We start from the raw sequence: 25,172 nt of genomic DNA, 5'->3' as shown, positions 1-25,172 counted from the left end.
ACTTTGGTTCTATGACGCAACAAAACGTGCAAACTGGAACAAACAGACCAATAAGACGGCGCCCAGTGTTTGCATCTTTTCAAGACGTCCAGGAAAATATAACGTAAGGTTATTTTATAAAAAAAATATATGTCATTTATCATGTAACATGCACAGAGCTATTCCAATCAGAACAAGAATGTTTGGCGCAGCTAAATCTAAAAATTGTAATAATGCTATTCTTTGATAGCAACAACTGAAGCGAAAAAGACACGATTATCTCAAATTTACCTTTTCAGGATTACGGTGGTAAATGTTCTTTTCTTATAAGTAAATAATGTAGAAAAAAAAACTGTTGGTGTTTTGGATACATACGTTTGAATAAAATAAAGGCAAAACCAGAAAAACAATAATTTATTGTCGGAAATATACATGTTCAAATCAGGGTTAAAGCGCTTTTGCTTAGGTCAATGAGCGCGAGTACAAAGATTGCAGATGTAATGAGGGAAAATGAATAATATTTTGTTTACATTTTATTTCTATGATCGAAAGTAAGCCACTACGTCAGGGAGCACACTATGTCTGCTACTTGCAAGTGCAAGGACTGCAGTATGAGATTTCACGCCTTTTTACAATTCTACACCAGCAGAATTTAAATCAAATTGTGTATGCATATATTGTTTTAAATCAGAAATATGAAAGCGGGTTGTCAACAAATGATGTTTGAGCGGGTGTTATGATGGTGAAGTTCTTGTTTTTCAGCCCCCCATGTCTAACGCCTCCTCAAGTGATTGACGTTGCGCTCCCTACGTCCTGGGTACCATGGGATGTGGCACACCCATTCGAACTTGTTCAGTTGTCACTTGACGATAAAGACTTTATTGAGGTGATGAGCAGTGAATACTGGTTAAAGTGATGTTAAGAGTAAAGTATTCCGTTTATATTTTGTGCAATTAATAATCAAATTGTATTATAAAGATCTTTGTAATTGGCTGCATATAATTAAGCTAATTCAGTGAACACACTCTATAGCAAACTCCGACCACACCGGACTAAATGTTCAGTTTAAAAGAAGTTTTGATTTACTAAGTGTTTAAATCAAGTAAAATAGAGAAAATCAATCAATCGTTATTATTATCTTTCATAATTAAATAGCAATCGCATATTGTCTTTAAAAGCAAATGTTTACATTTACATGGACAATGCCTATTATTTTAAATTCTTATTTTGTTTGCTCAAAAAGCATGTTTCGAGAAAATGCAAAATTACAATGTGCAGCCAACCATTCAGTCGAAGTAATACAGTTTTGAAATGAAAAGTTTGTATTTGGTTTACAAACCATATAATATCCATGAATATAACAAAAGTAAAAAAAGGCCTTTTCTGAGAAATATGTATATTATAAAATGTTTGTGTTATAATAGGGTTCTTCCTGTTTAGTCCATGATTATAAACATACTTATTACAACACGTTGATCTTCATGTGCATGCAAATCTTTAAGTTTATCTTTACATAAATTCATTTTAGTTTGTAAAAGCCAATGAGCAAATTCATATTCTTAACTAAGTTCCAGTTCCTCATTAACGAAGCAAACGTAGTTTGAATTCATTGAGCGGCAATGATGTTTTTTTGCAGGTGTCAGCAAGCTTTTTCAAAACCGCAAGCCCTGATCAGTTTACTCTAACAGCTGTATCCCGGATACAGAATCATGCCCTATTGTCTGGATTTAACAAGTAAGTTTATAGAAACCACATGTTCAGTCTGCAAAACTAACATTTGTCTTCATATCCAATTGGGCTATGACACTTGCAATGTTTCATAGCCGGAGGCAATTTTGTATAGCCGAAAAGATTTATAATTATTTCACAGTGACAGCATCATGAACGTCATTGAAAGGGCTACTCAAATATTAATATATGTTTTTCACCAAGGGCTTAAGGTGCAAACAAAGTAGTAGCGTTCGAACGTCAATTCCATTTTTTTATTTACCCTCTGATATTCGGTATGCTAATTTCATTCTTTTAAACATTTGATTATCAAGCTAAGAATAAAATTGAAACAACACAAACTGGGACAAACAACCATCATTAAAAACTATTTATTAGTATTCCATTTCGAGATAACTTGAAAATCTATATTAATATTTTTCATGTTCAAAGTTAGTTTAAAATGTTCAAGTATCTCATGGTCAACTAGTATTGGAAGACGAATTTTCATTTGTATTTAAGTTCAAGTTTACGTGCAAGAAAATGAGAAAAGACAAGCGCATAACTTTACTTATGGGTAGCCCACTATAACAGAGACTAAATGCAACATACTTCTTTTTCATACTTCAACCGGTTAGCAAACACAGATGCGTCCTTATTTCCTGTCCTTCACAGCTTCTGATGGGTTATGTTTGCACACTGTACGATGTTATACTAATTTCAGATTAGAGTTTTAATGATCTAGAAGTAATATAACTATAATATTTGTTATTTCACCAATTTAACCTCAACTAATGTTCCGTATCTTTGATATTATATCCCGCATGTTCACGTTCTGCGACACTTTATGTAACTCGCTGTTGTAGTTTAAATAAAAGCCTACATATTTTTGTCTGATCAGACTGTGTTCACTTAAGATACTAATCGTTCTCATGGCATGCTTTCTTTATTTGTCCCCTTTTCTGTGTCAATCGTCCATTGTTCAGTAGTTCGTCGCCAACATATTTAATTTGCAAACAATTGCTGTCGCAAACGTAAGAACATCAACATCTACACGTACATTTGAAAAAAAGGCAGGCGGAAACTTTTGAATTTTATTGTGTAAACATGACCACGAATAATAAAAAAAACCTGAAGTCCTAATTTGTCAAATAAACATGAAACATGCTCAGAAAATGTGCGTGTGTGTATTTGTGTGTTTGTGTGTGTGTTCAACCTGATTACTCAAATCAGGTTACAAAACATGAAACCCGAGTCCGTTACATGGGTAGAACCAGTACTTGGTTTCTTTCGGGGGAAAACGAACGCTCCCAAGGCGGAGATCGAAACCGGGATATATAACATCGCGGTTTGATATGACTTGTAAGGTCTTTATGCATAACCCGTTATTTACTTACCTCTTGTTGTTGCATCAAGTGATATTTCCATGTTTTAAATTTTGTTCAAATAAGACGTTATTCCATGTAAGTATTTTCAAATGCGTGTAATTAACACGAGTGGTGAGGCAATCTTGTACACGAGGTGCAGTTTTTGCGCGCTTTAATCAGGCCATTATAATCGATTTCTGAAGAAAACTTCGTTTTTCAATATGGCAGACGTTTTTTCTAAATCAAAACAAATAGTTAATGCTGTATCTACAGTGCTACAATTGATTAGAAAGGTCAACATTGATATGTGACAAGTAAAGTAATTGTATACACCTCTATGTGGAAAGCGTGTATTCGGCTGCCTTCGCACTGATTGGCTGATGAAGAAGGAAAGATTAATAGCAAGCATCATGTCAAATTAAACATTAGAGAATATGTTTAAAATGGTAGTAGATCTACGTTCAATTATGTAAATGTGTTAATATTTGGGAATTATCATTGTTTGTCGAACTACACAAGCGTGAATGTTATATACAATATGGCGCAAAAATGTGGAACAAACTTGATTTAGTTGTGAAGCAACCCATTGATCTCACTTTCTTCTTCCGTAATCGCCTATATGCAAAAAGCTGATTAACGTGTCAGTGATATGATTGTTCGTGAGCAGAATGCAAATTACATTCTTACCAGAGCTTGCAAGCGGTTGTTCAAGCGCTAAATAAACATGATCAGAGAATCAAGCGACGCCTCAACATTTATTTGGAAGTTTAGGCCCCCAGCGGTGCCGCTGCGCTAAAACGCCTCGGGAAAAGCTTTATAATATTTATTTTATTGTTAAGTTGAGATAAACGAACATTGTAATTAAAAGCCGTAATTATTATAACAGGAATTACTATATATGCAACCAACTGCAAGGTTATTGCCATTGGAAATTGGCATGATAAGTTTCTTTATACACAAATGTAGCGATGAAGAATATTAAGTAGTTCTAATCTCATCGTTACTAAATTGGTTAACAATTGAAACTGGTGAACAACCGAACTGCAATAAGCCATCGTTTTGCTTACGTCGTTATTACCTTTGTCTTTTGAAGATCGCAGCAAAACAAATACATACAATTCTTTTACGTTCTTAAATTCATTTAATGCAGAATACTATTACCGAGAAAAGTAATACGTAAATATGTATTATCCTGCCTCTGTTGCAAACATTGACCAAATAAAGCAGGGTCGGATAAACTAGTTGATCCGGCAGTACATCACGTGACCGTGCTCTAACCGTAAGTATGTATTCCTACGCGCCGATTAACATGTTCTAATATTTGACCTTTGAAATTTATTGGGACGCATCATGAATGTTATCGTTATATTATATATCGTCCTTTTTTTAATAAATATATTACCGAACCAGCTTTCCGTATTTATCATTGTCATTTACTTGATTACGCAATTTATGACGTATCTAGTGCGACGTCATTTCTCAGACAAAACATACCATCTAGTTTCTCTCAGGATTTTAGGAACAACATTTTTCACATAGTGGTTTTAACAGTATTTAAAAAAAAATTAAAGCATAGAACAATTCATAAATGTATTTCGGATTGTGTGTTTGTCATTCATAAGCGTTAACTTCGATAGGAATAAAATAATTCGCTACGACACGATTACGATTTCGTAAATCGGTTTTTGGGTCAGAATGGTTAGCATTCGATACAAACGCTATCAAAAAATAGTGTGGTTTAAAACACATTTCGATAATAGAGATTGAAAAACAGAAATGGATTTCGACAAAGGGATGGAAGAACAGAAAATAGATGTGTATATCGTTGTAAATTTATTGTGATTTAAGTTGTCATTAAGGTAAATAAAATTTAGTTTTTGTTTCGCTGCTGCATTTTGTTTTCATTTTTTACCAAGAAAAATATCACATTATCGATTCGTTTTTTATTTCTTCTCATATTTTCAATAGGAAAGTATTAAAAGGAACAGTTTAATGTGGAACTATTTTTTACGTGACACAATCGGTAGTTATTCGGTCGTCAGGAATGTAGAAGGCCCGACAAGATTAATCATTTTGTTATGTTAATTAATCATTTGTCTTTGATAAAATGTGTCAACGGCATGAAGCAGGATAAATCGAATACATGGTTGGTGCCGAGATGGAGAAAGTTTATCCGGTTCGGCCCGAAAAAGAAAAATAGGGCTCGCTAAAGCTTTTCTTTTTCTAAGCCTCACCGGATAAGCTTTCTCCATCTCGGCACCAACCATGTATTCTCTATTTTTTCCAATTAGCGAAGGGATTTATGTAATTATTTCAGTCACGAGAAGGTCATGTTAAACAACCAGCGGAGACTTGGAGACAGAAACCCTGTCGACAAACGCCCCCTATTCCACGGAACCGACAGTTTGGATACTGTGCGCGGAATCTGCATCAATAACTTCGACTTCCGGTTATGCGGAAAAAATGCCACTATTTATGGTCAAGGCGCATACTTTGCTAGAGATGCGAAATACAGTCATCAGTATACAAAAGTAGATCAAAATATGGAACGATTTATGTTACAGGCTAATGTTTTAATAGGCTACTACACAAAAGGTGACCCACAGTACAGGCGGCCGTCAGAAAAGCAAGACAAAGATCATGAACTTTTTGATTCGTGTGTAGATGATGAACAAAATCCTAGTATGTTCATTCTTTTTGATAAAAACGCTTACTACCCTGAGTACCTTATTCAGTACAAACATTCAGATAACTTTAACGAGTCAACACCGCAGCCCGTTGTGTTATTGAACGCTTCGAAGCCTTCCCGTTCAACATTTACACTGGTTGCGCAACAAGCGCGACCACCACCGCAAACAACAACAAAAAGGTCAAGAAAACCAAGATCAAAAAAAGCTTCACTAGCTTTGTCAGTTTTGCAACAAACAACACCAACATCAATTTCTACCAAACGATCCCGATCAAAAAAATCCAAAACGAGCAATTCTTCAAGTGTGTCCAATTTAGTGCCACCCATACCTGTGCTACAAGGACCAACACCAACGTTACACGCACCTTCGTCACAATCTACGCCAATGCCTATTTTGAATTCCTCCATTGCCATGACATCACCAGCTACGCCACAACTAGCATCTCTTATCGCACCTATTTTGCAATCAACGCAAATGCACGGATTGAGTGCCAACAAATCAGTGCCATCAACAGGTGTGCCGCTAGCGACCCCAACACCAAATACCACTACAATACCAGTACTAGCTCATTCATACAATCCATTGTCGCTACTAAAATCAAATGTCACAGCATCTGTTATCGCATCTTCTTCACAATCACCGCAAATGCTAACTGCGAGTTCCTACACATTTGTACCATCAACAGCTGTGCCACTTACAATTCCACCACCATATTCCACGGCACCATCGTTGCAATTTACGCCAGCACGAGCTCATGCAAACAATTCATTGTCTCTAGCAGAGCACAATTTCATAGGATCACCATGGAATTCCATGCCCATGCACGCTTCGAATTCGACTTATTTTTGGGGTAACCCTCCGCCTGCGCACACTACCCAAACATCGCATGGTTACCCATTCCAAGCACACCGCCAATTACCATAAATTTATAATCCTCACGGTAAAGAAAACGAAAACTGATGTAATATGTTCTGACTTTTACATCCTGATTAATAAAACTTTGTTAATTGGCAATTGTTTTGATTTTTGAAATATACTAAAATCTTTATTTGAGTTACACAAGCAATTAATGTTATTTTTCACTGTTGGTGTGATTAACTCTAGGCTCAGTGTAAGGTTCGGCATGCCTTTGAGTTCCCATTGCTATGCATGACCGTTCAAAAACGTTTGATCTGTTGTATTTTTATCGTAATGTTGTGTTGTATATATTGTATTATTATTCCTGGAACAAAAAACTTCAGTTTTTAATGTTTTATTCCAGAGGCATTCCCACTATATGTATGTTCAAAACAGAGAAAAAACATGCGCCTTATTTCGTGTGATTCTTATTTGTTTGATTTATATTTATCGTTTTGTTGTTTTTATTTTCAATTATTTGCAAAAGTTAGTTTATTTTGGTAGGCATTAGTTTATTAAGGCTTTTCTTCCGATTATTTTGTCTTCGAAATACGACTCTGGATATGAGCTCAACTCACTAAAAGCTGAGACAACTGTTATCGAGAATGATATGTACGACCTATCGTCCCATTAAATCATGACTGTCATAAAGTAAATTGTATGTTTCAAATATATATATAGAATGCACTTAGAGAATATATGTCAATATTTAATTATTTTGTTGTTTTAAAGTGATATCCCCTGAATTTGTCTTTTCTAACTCGTTTGTGCTTGCTGTGTTTCCTTTTTTCTACCCATATTCGTTCTTTTACTTTCCTAAAATTTACATTATATATAAATCAACTCGGATACAAGTGAACACGATATTTTGAGAATATAAATGAAATATGTGGAAAGTATGAAAGAGAGGAGAAATCCGAGTGCAATTGTTGGTTGGAAGGCAATCATGGAAAACATCACTCTCCAGAACATTGAAAACCAACTCACATGTAAGTTAATGTATAAATCATACATAACTTATTATAAACAGTGAAAAACTAAATAAAAGAGTCGACTATCTGCTTCTATAACAGTACAACAAATTAGTAAAGTCCAAACTGCTGGATAATTCCAACCCAGGCAATTATGGACTTCATCCCAGCTTCTGACAGTAGTTATTTTAGTGTAACCGATGACGAGGACGAAAAAAAGTGTTGTGTTTGTTGAAGGCTTCAGCCTATCGAACTGACCGATTGAGTGTCACTTTTATTTATAAAATTGGCACAGTGTGATGAACATGGATGTTGTCATTCGCCACATTTGCAGTTTTGTTGTCATTAAAAAATTGTAAGCAGTGGTGATCGCTACTGCTGTACATTTCACATGGCAGTGGACGTATAGGTGTATTTTATTCCAACGATGTTGTTTGGCTATTCATATTTCTGAGTTTTGCTGAAAGTGTGGGAAATCTTATATTATATCCATTTACTATTTAGTGTTTAATATAATGTGTTTTCCCTTCTGTAATTCTGAAAGTAGACAGTTTATGACGGTAAACAACTGTTTAATTTATGATGATAAGGAAAAATACATCTGCGCAGTTTAAGATCTTATTTAATTCATTTTTTTTCCTCGTAAACATGATATATTTTGCATAAAACAGATTATTTTTCAAAATGTACAAAACTAACATTTCGGTTTAAACGTTTTTCCCGATTCTCGTTATGGTACACAGCATCTATAAAAATAGGGTTGATGTGGGTAAAATATGTTTAAAACAGTGTCAAAAAATGGAACAAAAGTTTATGTTGCTTAATGTAGGTGTACCTATGTTACAAAGATATTTAAAACTGTTTTTAGAGTTGGTTTACTAATTGGGCATAAAAGGCGCCCAGCGAGTATTATATACATGTACTTTATTGTGTGTGGTCGCGATTAATTCTTCAAGTGTTATTATGTTAGTAAAACAGGACACATAAGCATCTATTTGTGGTGTTCATGTTTCATGTTTGCATTTATAGATAAAATATTTAGCAAATAATACTACAGAGTTTATAATGTGTGCATTGTTGGAATTAGCTATGGTCGATTGCAGAATGATACACTTGCTAAATTTAGTTCGATGTTTTCCAACCTTTATATCGTGTTGTAAATAAAGATTTTTATCTATACAAAACTTTTGAATGAAATGACAATCCCTAAAAACGTGATTATTGGTTTCTGAGTGCATACAACAAAAATCACATGATGTTGACGGAATAAGATCGCATTTATGGAGGTAAGTTTTGTTTGGTAAAATGTTCATGAGATATATATTTTAAAAGTTTCTTAGTTTGGTGTAAAAAAATAATTGGATTGGTTGGCTGAAAATGGCTTTTTGGTTAATATCTTGCTTATTTAGTGTGTCTTTCCAATAATCAAATTGTTTGAACTCTTCAGGTTTGTGTTTTAGTATACGTGATTTATTAACTAGTTTGCAGGCTTTTGTATGTTCTGTTATTTTGTAATGCATGTATTGCGGTTTGTTATAAATGGTATCGTTCTCTTTAAGATTATTTTTCCATTCAACGGGTATGCTTTTGACAATTTTATGGTATTTTATAAAGTCTGCTTTACCTATTTCTTAAAAGGTTTGTAATATCTTGAAAACTGAAAATTCTCTTTTCCTAAAATCATATATACGTTCAATATATTGAATAACTCTTTCGCACCATGTTTTAATGAAGAAAGCTTTGTATTTTCGTTTTTAATAAATAAAATATTCCACATAATGTGTTTCTGTATTGGTATTTCATCATTTTCCAAGGAGGCACTGAGCCATCTACATTTGTGTAAGAACTCGAATTTTATATTTAAATCTTTATCTTCTTTTTTTTATATAAAAATTTGATTTAAAAATCAATATTCCGCAATACTTATTTTGCATATTGGTATATATTCTAATCAGTTTTGAGTCTGGATAAAATATAAATCCTTTACCCAACTAGCTTTTAGGGACTTTAGAATGTGTTAATATATAACTTTTTTAAACCACCATTCTGGTATTATTGTATGATGCGCTTTCTGGCAATTTTGTCTGTGTTTTCGTCCCACAGAAACTTGAATTCGGGATTGCAATTTTTTTCAAAACTTTGATATTTCTTTTTAACGATAGTTTCCAACGTTTCCATTTATTTAAACAAGTTTCACAAGCATGATATTTTTCAGGATTATTTAATGACATTTTTTCTGGTTTGTTGCTAGATTCTATCCCTTAAGTTTAGGCATGGTTAGAGTTCCAGTAGAATTGCTTGTGTATACAATACCCAATTGGGCGATTTTTAAGTGCCCCTAGTTTAAGGATTCGACATTTATGCCTATTTAAAGTAAATCCGGATATAACTGTAAATTCTTCTATAATTGTAATTAATGTTTCAAACAACATACGCGAACCGTCTAGAATAATACAAGCGTCATCTTAAGATCTTAACCATAGGCTTGTGGCAGTCAATACTCTTCCCCTATTACTGTTTGGATATCCCTCATCGACATATTGTGGTCTGGAGTCAATCGACCGAAACAGGTGACCACGTACAGTGTCATGTCGGCATCTAGGTGTTACGGAAAAAGGGGGATTGATCGATCTCGATGTATGCATTAATTGACTATGAATATGTCGTTATGTAAATACTTTTTTTATCGCCGATTTTATTATATTTAATTTATCTTGTTGATTATTTGTAACATCGATTGAAACTGGTGGCTCGCGAACAGTTGATTTTCAAAGCGGATGTGTAGTATACAGGTAGTATCTTCAGTTCAGAAAAATACATTTCAATGTTAACTTTAAAAGTTTCGCAATGGTCTATTTAGTTTGTGGATAATACAAATACTGTTGCTGGTTGTAATAAGTATTTGCTTAAAAAAATTACAGCTTCGTCGTGGAATTTTACTGGGTATTCTGCTTTCAAATTTTACTGCTACAATTGAAACATAACGAACGCAGTGTCAAATAAAATACATTATTCATATTGACTCGTTCCATACTCAAAGTTTACGTTGTAATATAAGTTCACCACCGCATTACTCTCGAAGTATCGATTTATGCTTGTTTTCTATTGTTCATATAACACATAGTAAGCGTAATATACATGTACGTACTTGAGCGCAAACGAAATTTTATAAAATCTTTACGATTTAAAGTACCAATAAGTTTATAGAAATAAACGTTGCGATAACTCAAATTCAATGCATCCGGGTGATTGGAAAATATTTTTCCTAATTGTGAATCCACAACCGTGTTGATATCGATGTTTTTAACACTTCTTCTTTCGTTTTGTTTTTATAATGTGGAATCAATAAAAGCAGCTTTCTGAGTGTTTGACGTACGTAAATATGTCCATTATCATCATTTCGAAAATAAAAATATAGTTGTTCATCAACAGAAGTTTATCATGCATCACATAATAGAGTAATATAAATAAAAATGATATCGGCCGATGCGACAAGTTTTTGGAACACCCTTGTAAAAAAGTTAAAGCGTGTGAGTAATCATTTCTAGTTTCTATTACTCGGTAGCTAATGAACATGCGAAATCGTGATTCGTAAAACATTTAATATCTGTAAGTAACATGTGTTTGTTTTGCTCATCTGTGCAATGCACCTCTTGTCTGACGCCGTATCTCGTCCGTCGTATGTCGATAATTTAAATGTCGTATCCTTCTAAAGGATAACCCTTGGCAAACTTTATCGCAAAGATGTTCAAATCGTTCCGGTAGGCTTCATATATAGTTCACAAGAAAATAGAATATAGCTTTTAAATTTTAACGATTATGTTTACTATGCATTGGTTTGCAAGTGCTTTAGATCATGACTATCATTTGTAAAACGATTTATGATACAGTTGAATCACATTTAGTAGAATCAAATTATTATTGTCTTTATAAACCATGTCGCAATCAATGTGAATGCTTTATTTTCCTGCCTTCAGTATGTTCCGAAATAGAATTCACCTCTTTATTCGAAGGTTCTTAAACTGCTTCTTCATAGTCAACTCATGTCCAGTCAAGTATTTGTTAGGGATTTGTTTATCAATCCATTCAATACGCAACTTTTTCTATCTGGGAATCTTCTCTTTGTGCTCTTCGGATCTCTTTGAGTTCTTTTTGTGCAAGTGGATGACCTTGATCGTCTGTCACCTCAAGCAGATTCATATACACTGGCAATATTTCCATCTGTGGTGTAACAATTATGTTACAAATGACTTTCACTATGTTGTTTTCCATCTTTTCCCTCTCAACATCATCACTATCCTTTACTCTTTCATATTGACATCTACTTAGTCCATCTGCATCCTGATTTCCCATACCTGCTCTATAGAAGATTTCAAAAGAGTATTCGCCTAGTGCTGAGGCCCATCGCTGACCAGTGGCATCAAGTTTCGCAGTGGTAAGAAAATATGTCAGCGGGTTGTTGTCTATCCGAGCAGTGAAGTATGTTGTTGCCAGGTAATCGCCGAACTTCTCTGTCACCGCCCGCTTCAGCGCTAATAAATAACTTGAATGCGCTGTAATTTCTTTCGAACTTGTTTAGTGCGCGACTTGCATAGGCGATTCATCGTCTTTGACCGTTCTGTACTTGGTACAGTACTGCATCTAATTCTGTACCGGAAGCTTCAGTATGTATTTCAAACGGAAGTTTGAAGTCTAGATATGCCAGAACTGCAGCTGTGGATAACTGCTCTTTCTAATAATTAAATACCGTCTATTCCTTCTTTGTCGAAGTCCATTCTGGCTTTGTAGTCCTTTACGCATTCTTCTTTGATGAAGTAGGTGGCAATAATTCATTCAAAGGCCTCACTTTGTCGCTGAATCCTTTGATGAAACGGCGGTAGTACCCTGCAAATGCTATAAATGACCTCGGTTCATCTGCGTGAGTTGAAACAGGCCAGTTCATCACCTTCCCATTTTTGCCAGGTCTGTTGCAGATCCTTCTCCACTTACGACATGTCCAAGTAAACTGATACTAGGCTTGAAGAAGAAACACTTTTCAGGTGCTTATTTTAAGTTGGCTTCGTGTAATCTAGCCAAAATAAGGTGTAATCGCTCTAGATGTTGTTCGAACAAGTCACTAAAGATATTCAACTCGTCTAAATATATTAAACATATTTGCATGTGATAGTCACAAAGTATATCTTGAATTGTATGCTATTATGTTGCTGGGGAATTCGTAAGACCAAATGGCATCGACACGTATTCATAGAATCCCAGGTTGCCGACAGTGAATGCAGTTCGTTCCTTGTGAGACCCTTGTCCCAGCAAACATGCGTCGTCAATACAACGTCAGGTGATGGTCGGATTTTGGATTGCTGGTTATCAACCAAATGCCAAAGTTGGTACAACTTTAAAATACTAACATCAATACAACGTCAGTAATTAACGTTGTACAAACGTTATATATTGGTAAGAGTTAAACTTGACGATCACCCAAGCGGGATGGTTTAAACCATTCCAAATATGAAAGAAAGGGTAAACAACTTGTACAGTAATCGCTACAAATCTTCAGGTGCCTTATTAACTCCCCTGCAAAATATCGAAATAGATGGAGCTGCATTTCAAGTGACAGTTTCGTACATAATTTATTATGTTTTTTTTACTGAATTAATTTTTAAATAAAAGTGAACAACTCAATGTTAAAATATGTTATTGTGTCTTATTCTGTCAAAAAAACGATGGTAAACCCATGTAAAACAATGAAAATTAAAATGCGAAACTGTGGCGCATTCGCTTAGCGAACCGGCATATTCAAAAACCCAATGCGAAAAATCATCCGAAGAAAAAACCTCCGATTCAACGAAAAATAGAGAAATAAATTGACCAGGAAAGACAGGTATTCAAAGTTATCATGTTTGTTCATGCATGATGCATGCCGAAATAACAGCATGCCGACCGTCATTTAAAATGAAAGTCCAATGTCTGAAAGTGGGTGGAGTATAGTACTGAACTGACGATGTTCTATGGGCAATTCTCACCTGTGCCTAACTTAGATAAATCAATTGTAATCAAAATTTATTTTAATTGTTTGGTGTCTGTTTAGTTGATAAATAATCTAGAGTGAAATTAATTGCAACAGATGTTTATGTTAATTAGCTTTATTATCGGATATTAATCATAATTTTGATTTCCCACTGTTATGTAAATATACACGCGGACCCCCCCCCCCCCTTGTTCCGGCCAATGAAACCGGCATTTAGTGTACCCTTTATGGTATGGCAAAAAGGTCAACAGCTGCAGAACTCCAGCTTTCACGTATTCTATGGTGTTTTATAATATTCGAGCTGGAGACAATTCCTATGCGAAAACGTATTTTTATCGTGCCAGTCATCTGGTACACTCGCATTTGAATTTCCTTTCAGTAATGCAGGGCGAAAAATTTATTAATTGATAGCTAATCATTAAATTTTCAATTTGCCAAATATAAACATGCAGCATACAATAATTTAGTAAACGATACCTTTATCAGTTTATGTTACGAAGAGGTCAAACAATTGTTTATTCATGTCCGCAAATTAAATGTTGCAATGTTTTCAAATGACATGTCAAGGGCTCGTAACTCCGCCTTCAAAATTGGGACCGTTTCAAGTTTTTTTTAAACGTAACCACGTAGTATTTAAAACATGGATTTAAGTATTTTTACACAAGTGCCACTTTAACATTAGATTAGTTCATTGAAAAAATATTAATTATTGATTATTTCATTCACAAATTTCTGGCACGCATGAATTCCCGCTAATTTGAATAGAGTGTGTGCAAACAATTCAATGTAAACGGTCACTTGTTTGGTAAATTTTCTCGTTTGTGTTGTCAATTTGGACTATGTTCTACTGCAAATTCAGCTCAATGATGTTTTAACCGTTGTTCAATATATACAGGCCATTTTTTTCACGGGGCAAGGTAATTTATTAACGTTTCATGATAGATGTTATTCAGGTACGTTTGCATACTGGCGTTTCTCCATAACTCTGGGTGAGCGACCATAGTAAAAACTAAAAAAGCCGCATTTTTGAGTTGTGGAAGCCATTCAAGCCAGAACTAATACCGCTAGACTTCGCTAAAGAACGCCTTTATTAATTCACTGTAATTTTGTAAATCTTCGTGTATATTATCTTTTTTCAAGTTTTAAAACATTCTCATGTAGTATTGGTAATTCAAATAGATACAATTCATCAGGTCCTTAATTTTTTGTCAGTTTTAATACTTATTAAATGCAAAGCGACATAAACGTACCTGAATTCTCTTCACAATTTTTGCAAAGATGTGTTTTGGGATATACGAATATATAAGTCGCCGATGTACAGGATGGAGATGGTACGGGCCGGGGGAATAGGCGCAGCCTACTATGACAAGCAATATTCTGTGTCGTATGCTGTTTACAACTACAGTGATTGCCATTCATGATTTTGAATATATAGGAAATCTCGCCCTTAATTAAGAGACACGGGAACTTTTTAAATAATTAGACAATCAACCCACACCAAAATTATGCTGTCTTTCAGGTTAATTAGCATGTTTTTGTGCAGCCCGGAAAAACACATGTATAATTCCTTCAGGTTAATCATCTTTCACTGATTGGTGGATCAAATACAAAGCAGACTGTGCAGAACATATTAGAAAGGTATCACATAAAACTTGTTTGTTATTGTCCCCTACCGGTGAAACCGGCGGGGATTATGGTTTGCGCTCTGTGTATCTGTCAGTCAGTCCGTCTGTCAGTCCGTCACACTTTTCTGGATCCTGCGATAACTTTAAAAGTTCTCAATATTTTTCATGAAACCTGAAACATTGACAGATGGCAATATGGGGATTATGCACGTCATTTCATTTTGTTCCTACGTCGGAAATTCTGGTTGCTATGGCAACAACTATATTAGAAATATTGCTGAAAATGGTGGATCCTGCGATAACTTTAAAAGTTCTTCATATTTTTGTCATGAAACTTGAAACATGGATAGATGACAATATAGAGATTATGCATGTCATTTCATTTTGTTGCTACGCCAAGAATAGACTCGAAATATTGCTGCAAATGGTGGAGTTTCACCGGTAGGGGACTTGTATTGCTTGGCAATAGTCTTGTTCAATATTTTAATTTCCATTGAGCTGTTTGAAGACCTTGTTTGGTGTGTTATTTTATTCACTGTCTGACAGTGGCATAACCATACTTCCATCACGCTTTTGTTAAAATTATCTACCTTCTCCAAATGAATGCTTTCAAACACCTGGAATAGTCAATCACTCTTACTGTGTTTCCTCGATCTCTATTTGCTTTCTTACTATTGTTTATTTAGTGGAATTAATTCATATGTTAACTGGCATGTTTACTATTTCAGATTTATGTCTAAAAGACTGATTTGTAAATGTAACTTCAAGGGAGTTAAAGGGAAGCTCTCGTTAGATTCATCAGACATTCAAAGTTGTAACTGTTATGTTTTTTTGCCTTTAAAGTATAAGTACAAAACACACGCCAGACTTATGCCTCAGTCACACATTCACGGATGCCATTGCCGTTCCACTGCGGATTAAATCTCACGGATGACCCTTTAAGTGTCCATGTCCGTGGTCTAATATGTATATGGATCATGTACTACGGTGTGACCATATGTTTTCACATAACTTAATGATATTGTTTTGAATTGTCATGGTACGACACGATTAGATACGGAACTGACACAGATTAATTCTAACAAATGCGTACGATTTAAATTATAAACACAGACTTAAACGGATCAGTACTTTCTGGTACAGTTAGTAGGGATGAGCTACATCTGTTTGATCCATAGTAAATTTTTGAACATGTTCAAAATTTGTCATGGACAGGCAAGTGGTACTATGCATAACTATCAATATCTACAGAGACAATACGGAAAGCTACAGACCACTAAGATTGCCACGAATGACGCTGGATAGTATCCGCGGCGTAGTATAATCCCGTGTCATATCTGTGTGTGTGATTGAGGCATAATATAGAAGCATAAAGATATGCATAGAATATACCTTTTTTGTAGAAGCGCGAACTGTAATTAAAAAAAATGAAAGTAATATTAAATGGCGTTATATTACATTCCCGGGACAACATTTATGATATAAGTAAATTATAGATTATAATAAATTTAGGCGGCTTAAACAATCTACAATGAAAAATAATGTAAAAAAAATTCTTATTGCAGCTAGTGCCATGAAAGGGAACACAGAGACTGTGACCGAATACAAAATCAAGGAGCACATCAGCTACCATCTAAAATACACCCCAAACGGGAAAGGAGGTTGCAAAAGATACATTGACAATAATCTTTAAAATGACACGTTTTGGATGCTTTTGCGCTTAGGATGATTTTGCGGATAAATGTTTTGTGGCTTAAAGGTGCAGTCTAGCCTCTAAAAATAAGTTTGCTACTATAACTGTCGGTGATTGTTTTCTTTAAACAGTCTTATTCTACATGTATATCTTAACGTTTAATAACAACGTGTAGAAGGCCAAGATTTTGATTTTTATTGATCCATAACTTGTAAATAACTATGTGTTCTTACTATATTTAGAGCAAACATGTGCTAGACACTTTTCAAACATATAATGAAAATGCTACAACGAACATTTAAATTTCAATACACGTTTGAAATCTCAATTTCCATAATATTATGATGAACTGCTGGGTCGATTTTCATCAGACTAAGTCTGTAATGTATTACTTATTTAAAGGATTTTTGTGAGCGATCCAGGCCCATTCTCTTCTAACTTCTTCATTACATTGCTTTGATAGATATGTCATGTGAATGTTATTAATTAAATCATATTTAATGAATTGACCATGTCTGTAGACATCTGTAATGAATATACTTCTTGGAAGAAGTACATAAATGTATTGTTTGTTCGTTTTCATTTAAAGAAGTACATTTTTCAAACAGATTATTATGTAAATATGTGGTCATTGGAATGTCTGTCAAAATTCCCTTTGAAAAATAACATGGGAAAACAAGATTTTTGTTATTTCATTATTGGTTTGGAAGTAAGATTTTGTAGGGAGGTTGTACACTATGATTATCAGGTTGTATTTTGTTTGGGAGCTAAGTTTTAAGGAGGTTAGGTGTTGCTTGCTTGGAGGTTGCATGATATCAATTTGGTTTTGGGAGAAGGTTCCATGATAGTTATTTGGTTGTGGGAATGTTGGGGAATGGTTGAATTTCGGTTGCATGATAGTTATTTGGCTGTGGGGAATGATTACAATTTTGTTTCAGGGAGGTTGGGAGAAGGTTGCAGGGTAGTTATTTGGTTGTGGGGAGGTTGGGAGAAGGTTGCAGGTAGGTTGCATGATAGTCACTTGGTTGTGGAAAGGTTGTATTTGGGTTTGGAGAAGGTTGCAGTGAGGTTATGAGGTGGTTGCATTGTGGTTGCAGGGACGTTGTGAGATAGTTATTTGGTTGGAAGAAGGTTGCTGGGATGTTGGGAGAAGGTTGTTAGGAGGTTGGGAGAAGGTTGTGGAGAGGTTGGAAGTAGATTGTATTTTGGTTGAGATTTAGTTAGAATCCGACGTTGGGTCAACGTTGAACAAAAAATGACGACTCAAAAGTTTGCAAAATCAATCACCACCCAACCTTCTCCCAACGTTAGAATCTGACGGTGGTGCAACGTTGGTACAACGTCAAATGTTTGCTGGGGTGGTGGTAACCAGACTTCCTGTCTATAGTGCTGAAGTACTTGGAACCGTGAAGGCAGTTAAAGATCTCTTTCATACGTGGCAGTGCGAACGCGTTATTTATGTTAATACTGTTCAACTGGCGGTAGTCGACGCAAGAACGTATTTTACCGTTCTTTTTGCGTACCAGCGCAACGTTTGAATTGTATGGATATTTAGACAGTCTTATACAACCAGCTGTTAATAACTGTTCAATATGGTTGCAAACATCTTCAATCATTGACGGAGGGATACGACAATGTTGTTGTTTGAAGGGTAAATCAGTAGTTAAATTAATTCTGTGTTTGCTTCTGCTACATATGCCAATGTTAGTAACTTCTGTTGATATGATGTCCTGATGTTTTCTTAGTAGGTCAATCAATTACTGTTTCTTATCTGGTTTTAGTATATTATCTGCATCTACATTCAATGTCTCAATTATATTCTCTCTCTTTTCGTGGATCTTCTTAAAAACTTCATCTGTGACTGTAGCTGGGCGAATCTCACATATGATGGCATGACATTGCACGACAACAGGATTTGTAGTAAAATAAGACATGTTAATCCTAACTTGTTGTCTCTTCTGTCCACTGTATTGGATCACAGTTGGTGGTATATCAATGAGTGGAGTAGCACAATCATCACACTCTTGCATGATGGCAGTAGTGTTGAGATACCTCAACTCTAGATCAGTATATCCCACAATATCACTGGATTGATTTGGGAGGATAACTATCTTCTGTGTTGCAGCACATTTAACAACAGCTTATTTATTTTTCTGCCTGCTTAATGCTCTAACTCTTAAACACAAATTCATAAATGATAAACAAAACATGGGTTACGTAGTGGAGCTATCTGTAAAAAACTCTCGCTATGTTTCTTGAAGTAATATTTCATTAATAATTGAAGTACATTGCTGCCAAGTATGATGGGAGTCATCCCTGAGTATCGGCTGTCAGGTGTTACAAGAAGAAGGCAGGGTAAAGATATAGAGACAGACAGTTCGTCTTTAACAGTAATATCAGTCTCGTTGTATCATGTATATGGAAGATGTTCTCCATCCATGTTAATATTTCCTATTAGTTGAAGATAAGATATAAAAGAAAGATGTTCTTGCTAAAATGTCTGTGAGACTAAGCTTACTACAGTATCGGTATCCAATAAAGCTCTGACCGGTTTATTTCCAACAGTGATGTTAACTATATTGGTTTCTCCATTCGGGATCATTTTTACGAGTTCTCGGGTTCGATCCCCCAACTCCGGGACGCGACTGTCTATAAGCGCCTTGACCTCTGACACCATGTATATTCATTCCGCGATAGCCTCCTTAATAGAATCTCGCGACTCATATGCCGGTACGTGAACATCATGGTGTCTAGGCATATCAAATTGATGCGATTGTCGCTGTTGTTGTTGCTGTTCTATTTTGGCGATCCGATCATTGTGTTGTTTCAAAAGTCTCACTGTTTTATCTTCTTGTTTGATACTTTCACTGCAGAATTGCATCGCTTCTTCTCACTTCTTTCTATTTCCTGGTCAAGCTGTACCGTCCGTACTTCATGTTTGAATTTATCATAATCTCTATTCTAGTCTCATAAGTGGGTACAAATCTGTTTTAAATTCTTTCTCGAGTCGAGCGTACACTACCTCTTTCATCAAATGTGTCTCAGATAATCGACAACTTCCAAGTGCAGCTCCCTTGTCAAACAGGTCTTCAATGCGGGAGGCGAAAACTTCAACTGAATCATTTGATTTCTGCCTTCATTAGTAACATTTCCTCATTATGCTACCCTGGGTGTCAACATTTCCATAAGAGCTATCTAAATTCTCTAGCACTGTCTTTAGAGATGCTCCTGGTCCCATTCTTTGTATTTTTTCCGCAGCAGCACCCTTTACCGAGCGTCTTATACCGAACAGTATCTGGTCCTTAGAATATTTATTACTGTTGTAAATACACCCAATCTCATTTTTAAGGAGTCCCAAAAGGTTTCTCCTTTACCGTTTTTTGATAAGCATGATGTTTCAATTCAATCCCGAGTATAATTCTTTTTCGGCAGGTCGTCCATGTTCCTTCTTTGTTCCGTTAATGAGCAGCTGTGCGATCTGTTATGGTTCCTCAATTTAACGAGCGTTCAAACTGTACGAGAACATGTGTTCTTCTGCTAAGTTCATATTAAAGGCTACGATGATAAGAAATTGTTATCGACGGATACGCGAACCTATCAAATGATTATTCTATTAAAAGCGGAAATTTCATATATGTGTATGTTTGTTTATTACCACTAGATAATTAATGAATGTGGTGCGTTCTTCATGACAGTGCTTGAAATTAATTAATATCTTGCTATAGTGTATGTAAATGAGTTATTTGCGTCATATATTTACAGGCCAAAACTATTTTGTATTAATTGTTTGAACTGCTCTCGATTAATCAAATATGTATCGTACTGTTATTTAATTTTTCTAAGTAAATGTGAAAGCTCTCCGTAGAAAAAAATGTATTATAAATTATATATTATATATTTAACAGCATATACTTAAACGACGTTGAATGCTTTAGCAGTATTTTCGTGATTTGGCTTTATTTTGACAAAAATGATGTTATGTTTTAACTAGTATGTAATTTGTTCAAGAAATATGTGTTCTTGAATTATTTGTTTCAATATATTGTACAACGTATGCTTTACATATTGTGTGGTCTAAATTATTTCATTTATTATGTAAAATACGTATGCTTTACATGCATAAAAGTATAATAAATTGGTACAACTAAAGTGTTTTGTTTGTAAATGAATTAACATTAAAAATAACATGCTTTTGGATACCAACGCATCGCTAAAAAGAAGGAACAAAATGTATTAACTGAGTATTTCTTTTTCTCTCAAAACACAACAATTATCTGTAATCTTACCTCGATCTATCTACAAAGAAGACAACACTGCGTGGTTTACACTGCATCAAATCATTTGCGGAGCCTTATGTTGTGAAAGCAGTTTCGGAAATTTAAAGACTTTGTTCAGGAAAATGCAAGTATGAACGCATAGTTTTGAGAGAAAAAGAGTTCTGAATTATGCAGCTCATTTAAATCACTCAAATTGTGCAGTTGTTAAAAATTAAAAGACATTTTAAATTAGTTTTAATAAATTAAGGTATGAAATGACAAATCCGTTATTTAGCAAATGATTTAAAAGTTACACTCGCATTTCAGCAAAATAGCGTAAAGCGATTGGCAAGTCAAACAAAAAGAAATAAATGAAAACGCTCAAAACAATAAAAAACACGTTTGAGATAAAAAAAAAACACACACAAAATATCCAGGTAATATTGCATGGAAAACAAGGTAAAGCATGTGATACATGTAAACGTAAAGCTAAAAGTTCATAAATTAAAACCACAAATGTGAACAAACCAAGGACATTTGCAATAAAGTACGAATTTATTTAAGTAAAATCTAATAAAGTTTGAGAGCAATTTCTGTAAGGTACCTACTAGCATACTCAGCAAAGCAACTCAATCCAACCTCGCCCCAAATGCAATTCCACCATTTGTTTTCACGTAAGATATCTTCAAAATAACAGCACAATACCTCTATCCAAACTGAATTTATCGATCGGGATACACATATTCTACTTTTAGAAAAATTGACATTGACTCCTCTGGCACCAACTGCAAAACCACGAACTTACACACACAATTTCAGCTAAATACCATCATTCTTACTGAAGTTGTTGAGTGCAAACTATTTAGTTTTGGTCCAAATGCGTTTGATATGCTAGTTTTGTATTTCAGTCATAGATTCGAGCTGGGGTACGCATACGCAAAAGCTGACCTGACTGGAGTACAAAAAGTAAAATAAGGGCATAATTGTGCTTTATTGTAGCTAGCTCAGAGTTTTGGGCCTTGACTGGTTACATAATAGGATGATCCCGAAGCATTTGTTAAGTTTCAACTGAGTAGCTGTAGTTGTTACACGGATATGTACTTGTTGCATCCACTAAATTCAGTTTCGACTTGTTGCACGCAAACTTTAACCAAACTTTACGAAGAACAAAAGTGGACAAAATTATGCTGGTCAAAGTTATAAGAATTGGTCAGTGATTTTGTCAATAGACACTGCACAAATAAATAAAATTGTATTTCAATATCAGCAGTTGACATGGAGATACTGAGTTCTTGTACGTTACAGTTAGCATTTAAATTGCTGTGGGTCTTTGTGAGTTCAGCCTTTTACTTTTCCTATCCCACGAAATAGCCCGTGCTATTAGGAATGCGTATATTTAGGCAGTTTAAATAAGGCATGTCCGTATACAGTAACTTTAGTTGCAATTATATTTTCAGTGTTTATGAAAATTTTGACTCCCGAAGTGCCTTATAATGATCATTTTTTGTCCTAATGTCTTAAAAAATAATCTTCTTGCCTTTAAAATACTTTTACGTAACACTATGCCTTGAAAATATTTTTGATTTTAATGAAATAAATCGACTTGGACTAGGTTTATTTTATTCTTTCCAATTTCATTCCAATTTATGGAAAAGTAAATCACTTATGTTGACTTTATGTCATAAATTGTTGGAATTTAACGTTATAAAATGTATAAAAAGGTTGTCCAATAATATAAAACTTGAATACAATAGTTGTTAAAAGAATCAGAACAACACTTTGAGAACATAAATAATTATCAACAAAAGAACTATTTTTCAACACATGGTGACGTGTTAGTGGCTACAACAATCTCGCGTAAATTCAAGTTCGTACATTTTTCTTTTTATTGATTAAATTCTTTAATAAATTATATATTTACGATTTAAATGCTGTGCAGAAGGCTTTACAGACAACCCTCTAATAACCTTTCAAGCTTATGAAGGTTAGAAGAATAACTATCAATGAAATGCATCAAACATTTGAAAGTCACCACGATAGGAAACAAACAAAACCCGTGCTTAGAAACTGATTTGCTCGTAGGCTAGTGTTTAGATTTAAAGGCTCCCATACAATCGAATATATTCTTCTTGCTGGGGATATACCATCCTTAATCCCGAGTACTGCAGTTATTTTAGATATTTAAATGTCTTATTTTATTAAAAATACGACGATTTTGCACCTTTATTGGGGCTTTAATCTAGACCATATCTTTAACTTGTGCGTCATGCAATTACGCAAGGAAGGAATAAGCTTTTCAACAAAACGCAGCACTCAGTTTGATTAATGATAATTTTCTTCGTCGTGGATGTGAGACGTAAAACATTTTAAACGCAGGTCGAAATATTTTTGCATTTTTTTTTATACAACTGTAATATGTCGATTTGTTCACAACATATTTTAAACTATATGCAAGATAATTAATTTATCACGTACATGGGCTTTATCACAAAGTTACAGCCATTTATTTAACATGGTTAGAAGAGGAATTCTTTACGGCGGCTACCATGGGTTTTCATAATTACATGCAGTCTTGACGAGGTGATTTCAAGAACGTGTATGAAGGGTAATGATGTTACCCACTAGACATTGGAGCTGGTCGTCTTGTTACAAACAATTGTGTTATATCCAATTTGTGCCTGTGACCGGTTGTGGCTTCTGTTGTATAGGCTTATTTATTATGCGAGGGTCAAGACGACTAAAATCAAGTCGGCCATTGTCGTTATACCAATCAGAAAGGCCGGTAGCAGTCCCCAACACATAACTTTTGAATAACATGGCTTTCATTGAAATCAAACCTGCCGAGGAACAGTTGAACATTATAGAAGTCACAGTATTATCATAATCGTCATGAAAGTTGCTCCAAAAATATAAAGACCCAGTTCATAAAAAGTTTCTGTTAGCTGTAAAACAGTAATTAAAAGTCCAACTGTTAAACAGTAATTAAAAGTCCAAAAGTACAATTTAAAGGGGCCTTTTCACAGATTTTGTCATGTACTTAAGTTTGTCATTAAATGCTCTATATTGATAAATGTAAACATTGGATCTAAACAGCTCCAGTAAAAAAAATTCAAGAATAAAATTTAAACAAGAAAAAAAGTAACACTCAACAGGGCTCGAACCACTGATCCCTGGAGTCCTGGAGTAAACAATCTTCCACTTAGGCCTCTCGACCATCCGTGCTCATACAATGACGGTTGTATGTTTATACTATTTGTAAGCAATCCTCGTAGTTTCGCAAAATATAACGATAACAACATAACTCTCCAAATTATTCAATCGTTTCGCGTTGCAACGCTTTCTAATTTTCAGGTTTTTAAGTCGTCAAAATATGCATATAATGGATTTTTTACAGAGGGGGTAATCACGTGATGATTTAAAGGAAGTCAAGATGGCGACGTCCGTGCCGAAACAGGTATTTTTCACAGTTTTATACCCTTTATTACTTTTATTTAATTATTTGATGCCACTCATTTTCCAGTCATATCAGCATGTAAGTGATTCGCGTTTATTTCTTATGAATATTCGCTCGATATTTCGACTTTACTCTCCGCAAAATTTCTTAGCGGGAGCCTTTTGCCATATAATTTGTGATCTTTGCTGGTTTAACTTGTTAAAGTATTCTCCTGCAGTACAAACACAGACATATTTGTATTTAAAATCCATATACGAGTATTCTTTTAATGTTTCTTTTTTTAAATAGATGTGTACGTATCGTTTTTTAAGTAGTAAGAACTTAAAAGGTTTTTCGATCTAAATGGGTCCCGCTTTTGAGATGATCACAAAGGGATCCCGATTTAAGCCGAAAAAAACGTTAGCTCGTTGAATGCTTTTCTGGTGTAAAATTAAACGTGATAGAAGTATTTTTACTAGATACATGTTAACTAGGACGAAACTAGAAGCTCTTATCAACCAAACCAAACATA

At 34.7% G+C, this 25,172-nt stretch overlaps 1 protein-coding gene across 1 annotated transcript in view; it reads left to right on the top strand.

Moving 5' to 3' along the window:
* LOC127873236 (signal transducer and activator of transcription 1-like) overlaps window positions 1-20,545 on the top strand; it is a 186,333-nt gene extending 165,788 nt beyond the window's left edge. The window contains exon 22 of the transcript XR_008046068.1: window positions 20,506-20,545. The gene's annotated coding sequence lies outside the window, so the exon portion shown is untranslated. The remainder of the gene's footprint in view (window positions 1-20,505) is intronic.
* Window positions 20,546-25,172: the final 4,627 nt, after the last annotated feature.

The sequence above is a fragment of the Dreissena polymorpha genome, chromosome 3 (assembly GCF_020536995.1).
Source record: "Dreissena polymorpha isolate Duluth1 chromosome 3, UMN_Dpol_1.0, whole genome shotgun sequence".
Lineage (NCBI taxonomy): Eukaryota > Metazoa > Mollusca > Bivalvia > Myida > Dreissenidae > Dreissena > Dreissena polymorpha.
The sequence above is the reverse complement of the archived record's forward strand: the minus strand, read 5'-3'. Positions and strand labels throughout refer to the sequence as shown.